The sequence below is a fragment of the Amblyomma maculatum genome, chromosome 6 (genome assembly GCF_055883805.1).
Source record: "Amblyomma maculatum isolate TAMU_Amacu chromosome 6, ASM5588380v1, whole genome shotgun sequence".
Lineage (NCBI taxonomy): Eukaryota > Metazoa > Arthropoda > Arachnida > Ixodida > Ixodidae > Amblyomma > Amblyomma maculatum.
In genome coordinates this window covers 140,456,629-140,471,801 of record NC_139349.1, presented here as the reverse complement: position 1 = coordinate 140,471,801, position 15,173 = coordinate 140,456,629, and the positions used below count along the sequence as shown (strand labels likewise).

The 15,173-nt window shown below is 45.8% G+C and overlaps 1 pseudogene; it reads right to left on the bottom strand.

The window, feature by feature from the left end:
* Positions 1-10,774, bottom strand: part of LOC146186890 (sperm-specific sodium:proton exchanger-like) — a 30,277-nt pseudogene extending 19,503 nt beyond the window's left edge.
* Between the last annotated feature and the right edge of the window lie 4,399 nt (positions 10,775-15,173).

The following is a 15,173-nucleotide window of genomic DNA, read 5'->3' as shown; positions in this document are numbered from 1 at the left end:
TGAAGAAGTTCTGCAATTTACCTAGTACTTCAGGCACCTCCTCATAACCTCTCAGCATGTTCTTCAAAGATTGCATTTCTATCAACAGAAAACTGAGGTTACTGCTAAAGGCATCTAAAATTTTTGCGACCTATTGTCTTGGTAACTGCACAGCAGACTTTTGCTACTATATCCACCTAGTAACTGCGTATAATTTTTCTAACGTTCAATTAATTGCTTCAAGCTGTGCGCTTTGAGCTTCATTTGCTTATTTATCAGGAGAATGTTAATTCGAGGTCTTGGTGTTTTGTCTCAGCTTTTACCTGTGTACGAAAAGTCTTAGTTTCTCCTCTAACTCCTGCTCTTCCTGGCCACTGATAACGTCGAAATTAGGCTTCACTGTCTATATCAAGATTCATAATCTTGTCCCATTACAATAGGTAATGTTCTGCCTTAGGTGACTACAAGTAAGCTGCATGGCTGCTTTCCCCCAAAAACTTTGCTTCCGCCATTCCTGTACACCATTTCACGTTTCTTATTTTTCCGGAATGATTTCAAACCGTTCTGGAAACTTCCTCAGGAATGCTTAGAATACGAGCCATGCAATGAACCTTTGCAACCTTTACCTTATCTGTAATCGTTACGCAGTTTATTTTGGTTTATAGGGTATAGCGTCCCAGAACGACCAAGACTATGAAAAAGGCCGCATTGGAGGGCTCAGGATTGTTTAGACTACCACGGAGCTTTATACTTGCACTTCCATCGCACAGTACGTGGACGCTTTGCGTTTCGCCGCCATGTAAAACTCGACGCCGCGGTGAGGAACAAAACTGCATATCTTCGTTCAGGGTTCAAGCGCTTTAACCACATTATTCTTGCTTCGTTCGTGTTCTGAGAAAACTCACGCATTGGCGTAAGGTACTTAGAAGGACCTTGAAGACGAAGTGAAGTTAAGCTCTCCAATTGAAAACGAAGTTTTTGTAAAACAGAGAAGGAATATATTTCGAAATACGCGTGTCGCCAGACGTGGGGCATTTCGCAAGTAAATTATATGGTCGACGCCGAACATCTAGGATGGATCTCGGAGGCCATGTAAAAAGACCATTCAATTCAAAAGGGCGGAAACCTGGCGTCGACAGTATAAACGATATGAGTTTAAACCGAGCGGTGAAGAAAATTTTCAAGTCCTTTTTATTAGCCGCCGATGTGTTTTTTGCAAAACACATCGGCGAATAACACGAACACTTGTCTGTGTCTTTGTTATTTGCACTAGTCTTTTTTATTTATGATGGCACACCAACTAGCCATTTTTCTGCTTTGACTACATAGGAAGTGGCCAGGGGAAATTTTAATGAGAACAGCGATTTCATGGAACGGTCCTCCGAGACCCTGAGCTAATTCTCCCATTTAATGCGCCTACATCATCGGGCTTTAGCTTTTTAAGAGCTGTAGTCGTGATTGAAGAAATATGTATTACATGAGAGGGAAGAAGCGGATGTTGGTGGCTGCTAACCTTCTTCGAAGAGTTCATCGGTCATGGGCAGTCGCTCGACGCAGGCCATGTATAGACTGAACAGCAAGGTCTCGCGGAATGACCACGTGTCGTCGGCGACTTTGTTCGTTACGTACATGAGGGAGACGGCCAGCGTGATGCCTGCGCAAAAAATGCACACACTCGATGCTCATCATACACCCTTCGGCTTTGTCAGCGATCAACACAGCTCAGCACTGTTGTCCTTGGGCAGAAAGGTTATGTATAATGTTATATCGGCCACGTTTGAGATGGTGTGAAGCCATGCTGAGTAATGTGAGGGCCACACTTTTTGCAGGCGCTTTGCGTAAACAGCATGACTTCATCGTGAATGAAACGAGAGGCTTTTACGCTGTGCGCAAAGTTAAACTTCGCCATGGTTAACTTCACCCTAAACAAATCAAGCACTGAGCGGCTGCCCAGAGTTTGGCAAAGTGCTGAACGCCTTAATTAATTGGTTCACAGGAAGGGAAAGGCGCAGTATCTGTCACACTTGCTCTGTGGACACCTGAACCGCGCCGTAAGGGAAGGGAGGAAGGTGGGAATGAAAGTGGAAACATAGAAAGGCGAGCCGTAGTGGAAGGCTACGGAGTAATTTCGACCACCTGGGGATCTTTGACGTGCGCTGACATCGCAAAGCACATGGACGCCACTTCGTTTCGCCTCCATTGAAACGCATCCGCCGTGGTCGGGTTCGAACCCGGGAACTCCGTTGCAGTAGTCGGGCGTCTTACCACTGCACCACCCGGCGGGGCTGAACGCCTTTATGTGGTTTGGTTTTATTGCCAAATCAATACTGCTAGCACTTTTCTGCCGTCAGTGGAGGTCGTTCCTTCGCTCCGGCTACCACGTGACAGCGTGACGTCATGAACAGAGGAGAGCAGGGGCCCCAACTTGTCTCTTCGGCCGTAGTCGTTCCTTCGCTCGGCACGGCAGCTACCACGTGACGGCCTCCTCGTCCAGCGGCGTGAGGGCGCTCGCTAGGGATAAACGGGGCGCCGCAGGCGCGCTCTGCTTAGTCATATCTGAGGAGTTGTACAAGGCGTCGCTGGAGCGACGTGCTGCGCGCAAACGCCGGCGCCGTGCCGAGGAGACAGACGAAGAAAGGCAGCATCGGTTGGCTAAGCAACGCGCCTATGCCGCAGAATAGGGAGCCCGGCGGTGTTCTACAAGTTCAGTGAGCGAGCCAGTGTTCAGACCAAGAGGCACTACTTTACTGACCACCAAAGCGTGTTCATTGGAATAAACAAACAGTAGAAACCATGTTGTGTCCTAAGTAAATCCTTTAGGAGCACAAAAGGCGAAGCCATGCCAAACCACCAGCAGAGCCAAGCGCAGCCAGGGAGGTGTTTCTTTCGCATTCACTATGCTTAAAGAGAGCTAAGCCACAGCTAATTTTTGAGGAAAGGAAACACGCAGCATCAGCATGTCTTTCTTCTATGTGGACACCTACACTTAGAATTAACGGCACCTATTGGACGTAAATATGATATGAACGCGTTTAAGGGCCGCAACCGTTTACGGGCAGCAGCCAATTTCCCGCATGAAACGTAAAACAAAAGTGTGAGGGCTGCACTAATACATTGCACGACCCACGCGCGAATAGCCTTCAAAATGCACGCTTACTGCAGCTTCCAGATGCCGCCCACAGATGGCACCCGAGGTCGCAGGTCATCATCATTGTCGTATTTTCCCTCTGCCGCCAGTCTCCACACTACAAATTGCCATTGGTATCGATAGCCTCGGCCGCTAGCCGCGTATTGCCAAACCATATCCCGTAGAAGCACTCTAGCAGACGACGCACTCGGCGAGTTCAACGGCGATTGTTGCTGAAAGGTGTGTCTGAACGCAACGTAAAGGTAACATACACTCACTGAAACCGGCGATTCTTGCTGAAAGGTGTCTGTGAACGCAACCTAAAGGTAAAATATACTAACTGAAAGCGGCGATTCTTGCTGAAAGGTGTCTGTGAACACAACCTTATAGGTAACATACATTCACTGAACCAAAAGCCTCACATAATGCAACCTAAAGAGGAACACACCCCAGGAATAATGTTGATGAGTTATTTTAGCATTGTAAATGGAAACAAAATATGTGAATGGAAAAAAAATATCCAGAAAAAAAGTGCAATACTAGATTCGAACGGGTGTTTCATTGAGGTTATTGATGAGAAGTGTTAATCCGTTGGGCTGAAAAACGATGGGAACAGCGGCCTTTAAATGCAGTCTTATTCGTTTTGTCAATATTTCTACTATTCGTCGCCAGGTCATGCTCCTCAGAGGAATCACGCGCCAGAGCGTCGTCTGCTCGAGTGCGCTTACAAGATATGGTTTGGCAATACGCGCCCCGGCCACCTCGGCTTTTTTTTTTTTTTTTTTTGAGGCTGTCATAGGCACGTGAATAGCGGTGCGTGGTGGACGTGGTCGCACGCCATAGTTGCGGTTTTTTTGTACCCTCTGCTTACTTTTTCGCCAATTACCGTTGAGCGGTACTATTCCAGCACGAAGAGCAAAGCATATCGATAGCTACACGGCAGGCTTTAAACTGAAAGTATAGTGCAGTTTGCCCTGGAACGTGGCAAGCATGGAGCAGAAAGAAAATTTGCCATGCACGAGAAGTGGGTCCGAAGATGGCGCAACCAGAAGGATGCGCTGAGAAACACCAGCTACAAAAGGCGTGCTTTTCGAGACAAGAGGTGCAAGTATCCCGACCAGGAAGAAGAGTTGTTCCGCTATGCAATGGTAGTGCGGAACAATAGCTACGCGTTGACAACGGACATGCTGCGCGTTAAGACACAAGCTTTGGCGCGTGCGAGAAGCATACCACGGGAGGACTTCAAAGCCAGTGTCGGCTGGTTACGAAGATTTCTGAAGAGGAAGCGCATATCCCTTCGGCGAAGCACCACGCTGTGCCAGCAGCTGCTCCCCGACTACACCAGCAAGGTGCTCAGCTTTTATATGTACGTCATCGGTGTGCGCAATGAGCATAACTATATATTTTCTCAGATAGCGAACGCCGACCTTACCCCCGTGTAGTTCGACTGCCCTGGGAACAGCGCAGTTGAAATGAAAGGGAGCAAAAGAGTTTCCGTGCGGACAGCCGGCGTGGAGCGCCAACTGTGCACCGTTTTGTTGTGCGCCACCGCGGACGGGCAGAAGCGGCCCCCCTATGTCATCTTGAAAAGCAAAATGATTCCTAACGACGCTTTCCCCAAGGGAGTTATATTTCAGGCCCAAGACAAGGGCTGGATGGACGATGAGCTTGTGCTCGACTGCATAAACAGCGTTTGGCAGAATTGCTCCAGCAACATGTTGGCGAAACGATCGCTCCTCATCTTGGACAGCTTCCGCGATTAATTGACTGATAGGGTCAAAGAGCAGCTGCGCAATATCCGCACCGACATGGCCGTTATATCGGGCAGCCTCATCGGCATGCTTCAACCCCTTGACGGCAGCATCAATTGGCTTTTTAATGCTGAAATCCGAAAGTAGTATTCAGAATGGATGGCAAACGGCAATCACGACGAGTAAACGACCGGGCGACTCAAGAAGGCACCACTCGCGATTCTGCTTGGCTGAATTTTGTAAGCGAGGAACTCCGTGTCTACGGACATTGTATTCCGTAGTTGCAAAGTGACCGGGATTTGAAACAGTTTAGGCGGGACTAAAGGCGGAGGCTTGTGGGTTGAACGTGCACCAGAGCAAGGCACCAGCTCGGAGTCTGCAGACTCCGCCAGTGACAATTCAATGTTAAATAAGTACACTGATCGGTCCGCTTTTACTTGGAAAAAAAAATTTCGTATGTGGCGTGTGTGGGCCGCACCTCAAACATTTTAAAAAGGAAGGGGAGAGAGCACGCGAAAGTATATATCTAAATCGTGGTGATCATATCGTACGAGGGCCACAAAGTACTGAAGTAATGATTGAGACCGATACATTTTTTTGGTGGCATGATTCTAACGCTTTCATATGGGAAAATGATGCGAATTTTGCCGTGCTAACCACGGTGTGAGAGCAGATGGCTAGAAGCGAGATGCCTGCAGCGGAGAAGCGAGGTGGTTGAATAGATATGGATGGTTAAGGCAGAACGCTTTGAATCGGGCAGTGGCCTTGCCGTTAATAGTGACATAAGATGTACTTCTAACATGTAGTTTTTAACATATATAACATGTAGATTTTAGGTAGCAGTCACAAAAATCTCTTTTACTAATTCGTACCCGTATAAAATTATTTTTTCTCCTGACCTTTAAACCCCAGTTCTGTAAATATTGCAGCCCCGTTGCCGTGGGCTGTATGGCGGAAGCCTTTACAGAAAATTACCTACTGTTCAGCCTTTACTCCTCCCCTCAGTGACGTGTGCAATAGTGTACTTGACTTGGTACGCCTCAGTCCGCAGTACACATGTCGCTAACCTCAAACTTCAATGAGCTGCCTCTAGAAATACCGTAGGTGCTTTCTTCGGTTATTTGCTGCTTAAATGGGCTGTTCGTTTATAGAGCTGATTTTGTTCAGCATCCCTGTTTACCATAAGGCACTAATTGTTTCTTTATACACTTTCTTAAGCGATAATACCTGGATTATCCCTTTACTGCTTTCAAATGACCGTGGCAAAAGCAAAATTTTCAGCATTTCTAAGCAAGGCGATGGCCCTGAAGGCTTAACTCAGGGACGAAGCTACTGCCTCGGGTTTAAGGAAAATTCAAAACAATATTGTACACCAAGTTTGCCTGCTTCTGTTGCGGGTCTCCAGATTTTCTTCGGAAGGATTCTGATAGCTCATAACGTGATCCACAGCTAGCAGGGAGTTTTCAGTCCTTGATGAGGGCCTCTAGATTCAAAGGCATCTAAATGGCATACAGCAACTGCACTTGAAGATGTTAATTGAGTGCACCGTCTGTGAGAAAGGTAATCACGCAGCATGGCTTCTTTCTCAATCTTACCCCAGAGCGTTTACAGGTTTCTGGTATCAAAAGGTCTCGGAAAAGTTTGGAAGACTGGCTCTCCTTTCCTTCGAGTTTGTGGGTGGCATTCATCACACGACTGATAAGCAACGCCACACAGCCTGATTGAGTTTGACGAAGCCGGTACTTGGGAACATAATGCACTTATAGACATAACAACGAATTTCAGCGCTGTACGGAAAAAGCGACACAAAGACAATTGTGTGCTCGAGCACAACAAATAGTTAAAAGCGTGTAATTGCAAGAGATGGCAACTTGCCTCTGGGTGTCTGCGTGCCTCGCTGCAATTCCTTGTCAATATGATAAATATAATGATAATGAATGTGTGGCAATGATATTTTTTCATTTTGTGCCACGATGTTTATTTGCTTTTCTAGCGAAATACATTCCGCATTACAGTAATAAATTCCTACAATCAGATTTTGGTCTTTGATGTTCTATTTTGTTAAGTGCTATTAAGTTGCTTATTGAATTATGCACAAAACTCGATTGCGCGAAAAACCTCACGTTAGGTACCTAAACAGATGGCAGCACAAAAACGGCAGGGAGTTCGACGATATGACGGCACTGAACTTGAAACAACGTTTATGGCGAATCATTTATCAATACATAAAAACACTGTACACAATATGGCCTTTCGTTAAATTTGCGAAAAGCGGAGTATATCACTGATAAATTTTATTAAGCTTTGGAAAAGCATATCTCGGCAAAACTGGGAGATGCGTGTATGATAGGATAAGAGAAAACTGCAAGAACGCAAAAACCAAATGGCCGTGAACAAAATAAATTTGGAAGTTTTCTGGTCACTCAATGCCTGCCTTGTGAGAACCCTTGCCCTCAGCTTGGGAGCACCTTTGTTAGAAAAAAAAGATCAAAGAACATGTTACCCGAAAAATCGTGCAATCGGTACTGATATGTAACCTGGGGGAAACATGCGTCATTTCCACATCTATCACTACATTTGAAAAAGAGCCGACCTTGCTGCGCTTGCATTGGCGGTAAAACCGGATAGTTCAGAGTGTATAATGTATACCTGAACCATACAAAATAAAAGTTGCAAGTTCAACGTCCTCCTTGCCTTGTCTAAATCTTGTATCTTTTGCGCTGTCATCTGTCCAAGACATGTACAGACAAGCCGAACTACCATATTAATTAGTTATTTTTGTACTATGCCTGCTCATTGAGGGCGTCGTACCAAATACTCCAAGGCAGAAGATCATGATCTCGATTTGGCATCTCCGAAAGATGTAGCTGTTGAGGACCTACGTGGTGTGAACTACGAAGGCCGGCATGAAGACTGCTATGGCATGCAGACCCAGAGAGCCGAAGAAGAAGTCCGTCGGCTTAGTAGTCTCGGTCGACAAGAAGGCCATGATGCTGACCGTCGCTGCCAGGGATACCACGAGCGTGTGCGGTATGCGGATGTGCCACTGCATGGTCTTCACCACCGCTTTCATGGATGTAGCGTCATCAAGACTCGTATGAGCAGGAGCGTTTTTCACAGCCTATCCTGGGCTTCAAAAACGCAGCGATATATGATTTCTCCCATACGCAACAACTGTTGACGATGGACGTCAGCTGCCATCCTCGCTAACAGAATCTCATAGAATTTCTGTCTGGTTATGATTATTCTGGTCTCGTGTTAAGGACTACATATGCAAATTATTAAAAAGCAAGGTACCACGGATTGGTTATGTTTGGTGAGAACGAATTGATCAAAGAGAAGTTTGAGTAATAACTTTGCTAGGAGCACTGAAACGCTTCTTGAGCGTCAATATAGTTCTAGGCAGAAATTTTGCTTTTCTTTTAAAACATTAGTTCTAATTTGAATAGACGTTTCGACAATTTAAGGAGCTCAAACTCTTGCACTGGGCACACTGCACTTTTTACGGGCAATACGACTGCCGGTAATGTCAGGTAGTAGCGTAATGCGGATCTTATATACTCATTCCGAAATGGTTGCGTGTATGAGTTTTGTTAGGCGTACAGTAAGCCTAATGTTTTACAATTATTTTCACGCAAGATCTAGATACAGCGTACGCAAAATGCAGCTACGTTTCTATAAATGTATAACGGAGGAGAAGTAAGCACAAAGTAACTTTGCTCGTAATCTTATTTTCTTAATGACAAGGTTAAAAATCCGGCATGAATTGATGAGCGAGTGCTCACCCCACTCAAGCAGAAAGACAAAGCCGTAAATTTTTAACTACTCGCTTTACATAATTTTTGGACACAGATATTTAAATTAAGGCGTACAGCCACTCGAACGATTTAGAGCGTGACCAGGAGAAGGAACCCGCTTCATTTGTCCTCCATTTAAAAAGCCAGCGCCAATTCCTTTCCAAGCGGCAGGAGGAAGGTCTAGTGAATCGCTGTGAAAAACATTTTCTCGTAGCAAGCAAATCGAGCCACCACCGGCGAAAAAGAGTGTTTCGCGATGCGAAAACTCGGCCACCGCTGCACCTTATTGGTCCACATGCGTGCAAAATGAGGCATTTCTTTATAAACATCAATTTCCTTCAGTCGCCAGGTGCGCCGTGTAGTTAAAATTGAAACTTGCGAGAGTTTTCTGCCCCTGGTCTGGCTTCGACTAGCGCCAGCGCCACGAAACTTTGGTTTGGTTTGTGGGATTTAACGTCCCAAAGCGACTCGGGCTATGAGAGACGCCGTAGTGGAAGACGCCAGGTGCAAGACCATGCTCTCTACGTTTGCGGCGGTGGCCCACAGCTGGTGCTTGCCCCATTCAAATTTACTGCTTTTGTTATATGTTCGGTCGCCACGAAGACGGAGCGCTCACGAAGGTTGCGTTTTTTTCTCTAATAGAAGAGCTGGAACGTGTAGCCTGGAGCCGTGAGGATGCAACTGCTAGCAAAAGGCCGAAGATTGGCCATTGCACCAGTCGCGGCTACAGTGCACAGACATAAAAGCACTCAAGCCGAACAGTGCACTAGCTATCGTGAGCCGTCAAAAGATAGAGATCGTGGTCTCACAACGGAGGCTATAACGTGGGGCAGTGGAGGGAGTCCAAGCCACGCTGCTAGCTAATCAAAAACTTCGTGCGTGCGGACTATTGTATAAGTACTCAGTGAAAAGAGCTCAGTGAGAGCCATATTTCGAATGTAACTCCGTTCTTTGTAAAAGTATATTCATAGAACTTTCGTGGAGAATTTGTGAATAAAATTGCGCAAGGTTATAGATATAATAGGGAGATTTTGCGAACGAGTGCGTAAAACTATGAGGAAATTGTCGCACATACAAAGTTTCTTCAAAACTGACCAATGTCTGCAAACTCGGCATCGTCGCTTATCCGGAGATTTGAAGAGCAAGATGCTCACCTGCCTCAAGGGTCCAATATAGGGCGCGTGGATGCAAGCATACAAAGCTGTGTAGCAAAAACGGCAATCTACTGTCTGTGGAGACCTAGCCTGAACCAGGCCTCTATGTTTCCACATTCAGAACCCCCTACAATTCTCTGCGCTGCGCTCGTGGCAGTTCAGGAGGCACTCTGCTCCGTGGCTACCATAACCATAATTCCTGCGGCCCGCGTTATCATCCGCACTGACGCACTTCAAGCAGTACCTTTGTTCCGACGTGTAAGCCGTTGCGCCCTAATATGTCAAGATATCGAGCAGCTTGCGGCGCGCATCCCGCAGTCAATATGTATAAAGTGGGGACCTTCTGCCTTCTCGAAGTTAGATTTAGCGACCTGCCTCGTTACCCAAGACTCATCAATGCCACGGCTGCTTGAAGTAGATGACGCTACCCTTCGTTTATAAAGAAAGTAACATCCCTGTCGCCGCACTCATGCTCTTATCTCTCCTTGTGCGGTATTATTCCCCCGCGGTCTCACTCGTGCAGAGGAGGTGGTGCTTAGGAGGATTCGGGTCGGTGTTGCCCTCACACCCGCTGTCACTGGGATGTGGTCTCACTTTCGACACTCCCTCTGGGTGTCCGATATATAAAACCAAAAAAGTTGAAGTCGACATCCTAGCACTGAAACTGACACGAATGTGGCACCTGACGATAGCTGGCCTTTCAGCGAGAAATCCTGCATCGTCCTGAAGCAATAAATATTGTTACGAAAATGTAGACTACAGTAATAAGAGCATAACGGAATGAATAGCATAGCGCATCCCGTTTGCGTGGTAGACCGCTATTCCTGGCTGATGCTGAGCAACGACTCTGTGCTGCCAAGTCAGGTTAGTGCACTTACCCATGATGGTGAGGAAGGAAAACAAGGCTAGGTAGGTGTCGCTCTGTTGATCGTACCGCACCAAATCTCGTTTCGGCTCGGCAGCCATCGCAGCAGTGTTCTGCGTAGCAAGAAAATGGATTAGTGGCACTGGTCCAGCGGATAGAAGCAAGGAATGCTATCTTTGAAAATCTCAAGGCCTCAGGAAGACCGCCTGGACACATACCCGAAAAGGAGGAGATGTGCGATATGGACCAGTCCTGTGGACAGCAGGAAGACCTCGTCACGCAGAAGGAACTCAGGACCATAGATGTACCTCGAAGTAGGAGAACGTCCGCTGATTAAAACAAGCGGTGCCAAGCCGTGATGCGGGCGCCCGAGTTGTTGTTGTTGTTGTTCTCCTCTAATTTGATGGCACATACCCACACTGGGGGATCGGCCAAGAATTGGGGTGCAGAGATATTAGATTAGATTAGATTAGAGATTAGAGATATCATACAGACACGATAGGAGCGCCTCGTGAGCACGAAGGAATTTCTTCTTCTGCCATCATTACCGGCACGTGCACCCGCATGTAACAAGATGATGATGATGATAAAAACGCTTATTGAAAGCCACATTGGTTTAGATTAGGGGAAGGCAGATCGGGTTCCTAGTCCGGGACACCATTGCTAAAAGCCGCTGCCCGTTCTTTCTCGACGAGGGCTCGTTGTTCCTTGAGGTCCGAGCTGGACAGGGCCGCCTCCCAGCCTTCCCACGTTGGCTGATTTATTATGTCAATACTGCTATTTTCTTTACAAGCCTTTAAGATACGGTATAGGTTTGCCTTCTGGCCACAAAATATGCACTGCGCCGAAAAGGACTTGGGCTCAATGGCGTGAAGTGTTGCTGGATTATTAAATGACAGTTTGTAACCATCGAAAGTTTCCCTCTTCTGATTTACCAAGACCCTTAGCGGGCTTCGGGAATGTCTGCCTTTCAAGGCGCAAATGCTGTAATATTTCTGAATATGTTGTTAACGGAGAGGGGGATCCTAAATCAGCACTTCAGCTGCACGGAAGGAGGTAATATGGGTTCTAGGTCACCAGGGAGTTGAAGGAAACGAGTACGCACAAGCTTCGGCCCGAGGTTTACTTTCCAGGATTCCTTGTACGTCCTCTCTTGCTGATTTAGGCTCCCCCTCTCCGTTAACAACATGCAACGGTAGATAGATAGATAGATAGATAGATAGATAGATAGATAGATAGATAGATAGATAGATAGATAGATAGATAGATAGATAGATTAGATAGATAGATAGATAGATAGATAGATAGATAGATAGATAGATAGATAGATAGATAGATAGATAGATAGATAGATAGATAGATAGATAGATAGATAGATAGATAGATAGATAGATAGATAGATAGATAGATAGATAGATAGATAGATAGATAGATAGATAGATAGATAGATAGATAGATAGATAGATAGATAGATAGATAGATAGATAGATAGATAGATAGATAGATAGATAGATAGATAGATAGATAGATAGATAGATAGATAGATAGATAGATAGATAGATAGATAGATAGATAGATAGATAGATAGATAGATAGATAGATAGATAGATAGATAGATAGATAGATAGATAGATAGATAGATAGATAGATAGATAGATAGATAGATAGATAGATAGATAGATAGATAGATAGATAGATAGATAGATAGATAGATAGATAGATAGATAGATAGATAGATAGATAGATAGATAGATAGATAGATAGATAGATAGATAGATAGATAGATAGATAGATAGATAGATAGATAGATAGATAGATAGATAGATAGATAGATAGATAGATAGATAGATAGATAGATAGATAGATAGATAGATAGATAGATAGATAGATAGATAGATAGATAGATAGATAGATAGATAGATAGATAGATAGATAGATAGATAGATAGATAGATAGATAGATAGATAGATAGATAGATAGATAGATAGATAGATAGATAGATAGATAGATAGATAGATAGATAGATAGATAGATAGATAGATAGATAGATAGATAGATAGATAGATAGATAGATAGGAAAAGGCAGAGAGGTTGGCCGGAATAATTGAAATCTGGCCTGCTGCTCTGAATTGGGGAAGGGGAAGGAGAGAAGAAAGAAGATCGTGACGAGTGACGATGTGGGAGAAGGCATATGAAATACATATCTACAGGCACAGTGGCTTGCTTTACAAGCGCGAATCAAGTCCGCTGGCGCATAAAAAACGGCAAGGAGCACGCACTGCCTCGACACCCTTCCCCATGTCCTGTCAAGCGCCCAACAGCAGTTCTTCCGACAGAGGCCTCTTGTCCAAACGCTTCAGGAAAGCGGCTAGCACACTTTTTTCGCACGCTTATGCTGGACACACCAATAATATATGGTCCACAGTCTCTGGGATGCCACAAGTTGAGCATTCCTGCGAGTCCACCTGTCCAATTAAATGTATGTACTTGCGCGTGAAAGCCACATTTAAACGAAGTCTATGTAGCAAACATGCCTGATGGCGCGGAGTATCACGCGGAACATAAAAAAGACGAATCAGCTGAAGCCTAAAGAGAAAGAAATCTCCAATAATTCAACATTTATTATTGCAGATTGACAACGAGGACAACAATGATCAATGAGGTAGTGAAAATGGCTCCTAGATTCTAAATTGTGATGATTAGCTGATATAGTACAGGCAGTTTGCAATGGCCACGAGCCGAATGAACAAAGTTGAGGCAGGCGAAGTGTGAGTGTGAGTCTGGCGCGTGCTAGCTGGCCTCATCCTTCGCGGCAGGCTGAGTTTTGGTGGCCAGTCTACTTGCGCCTTGCATGATGCGTCAGATTTACGTGCCGCGGATACTTCCTGACGCGCAACGTCGCGAATAAAGTTTTGCGACTAGAAAAATGAAACATTGAAGGCATGTGACAATGTTTGAGGGTGGCTGCTTAGAGCTGGCACTATTCGGTGACAGTTTGGGTAGAAAGAAGCAGACCTTTTAGCTTCATTTAGATGGGATGAGCGTTCGTCACCAACGCCCTGTATGATTCATTGAGTACGTTACCTAAACCAACAGTGGCAGGTTGTGCCGGAAATATTGATAAGGAGCATTTTGACATGCGGCCCATGAAAATCCCAGCTTGCAATGATCCCTCGATGTTCTATATCTTGACGCGATAGCGTTAAGTGCCTCGCGTCTTAGCAGATCTGGTGTCGGCCTGGTGATTGTAACGTGAGAATCAGGAGAGAGTAAAGGAACAATAAACGTCTTGCGGAAACCCGCAGAGTCGAACAGGTTTCCTTCACCGTGCGAGGCGAGCACGCAGCCGTTCCGCCACATAAAGTTTTTTTTTGTTATATTCCGCCACAGAACCGCATTACTTCCCTCCGAATAAAGGTGAAACTAATGTATGCGTTGCCTTATGACTGTCATGTAATGTTTAGGTGCGTGATAAGAAAAAAATTCCTTTCGGAAGTATTAGTTAAGCGAGTAACAAAGAACATTCCGCTTTGCTTACCTTAGATGCGGCACTGAATGAAAAATTCCTTAGATCGCACGGCGCTGCCGCAATAGTTGGCACGAGCCATCCCTCGGTTATACAAAATACCGTACTTGACGCGGCTAGGTCGCGTTAGCCGGCGTGCTCACGTCGCGCCGGGAAGTAGACAGACGAGCTTCCACACTTTGTGCTTATACGTTCTGCAAAGTGTGTGCGATGGGCCCCGCCATTGTAGTGCTGTGGTTAGGGCGCTCGACTACTGCGCCCAAGTTTGCCGGATCAAATAGCGGCCGCGGCGCTCGCTCCTCGGTGGAGGCGAAAAGCTAGGTGCCCATGTGCTATGTGTTGTCAGTGCACGTTAAAGAACCATATGTGGTCGAACTTCCCGGAGACCTCCACTACGGTGTCTCGTATAGCCTGAGTGGCTTTGGGACGTTAAGCCGCGCAAACCAAACCAATCCACACCACCTGTGTGCGATGGATGCAGTGCCGGCTGTGCCCTGTACTAGTGAAGGGTGCTCGAATGAGTCGTCGTCATCTGCGAGTGCCGATAGCGCATCAACGCCTACTCCTGATCGGCGAAGAAGATGAGAAGGCGACGCGAACGGGTCCCGATTACGCTATCGCGTTGAACTCTTAAAGGCCATAACTCCAACTTTCTACAATCCTTTTTTATTCAAGAATTGCCCAAATTATCCGAAGAGATTATAGCGGCGCGGTTACACGTTCGCAAAATTATTTGCTGTGGTTTATCGTGTGGTTAAACCTGGAGTTACACGAAAGCAATCAGCATGGCTACACTAAGGTTCGTCTTGAAAGTAAACACATGGTTTTTGCACATTGTAGTTTACTCTGTGGTTTCACCTTTATTTTTGTCATAGGGGGCACTTTTGACCACTAAAGTGCAATGAGGCGAAAGCGGCTGTGTCCCGGTGGTCCGAATCCCTCCACTAGGGTACCTCTTGCGGTTTTCCTCCCAC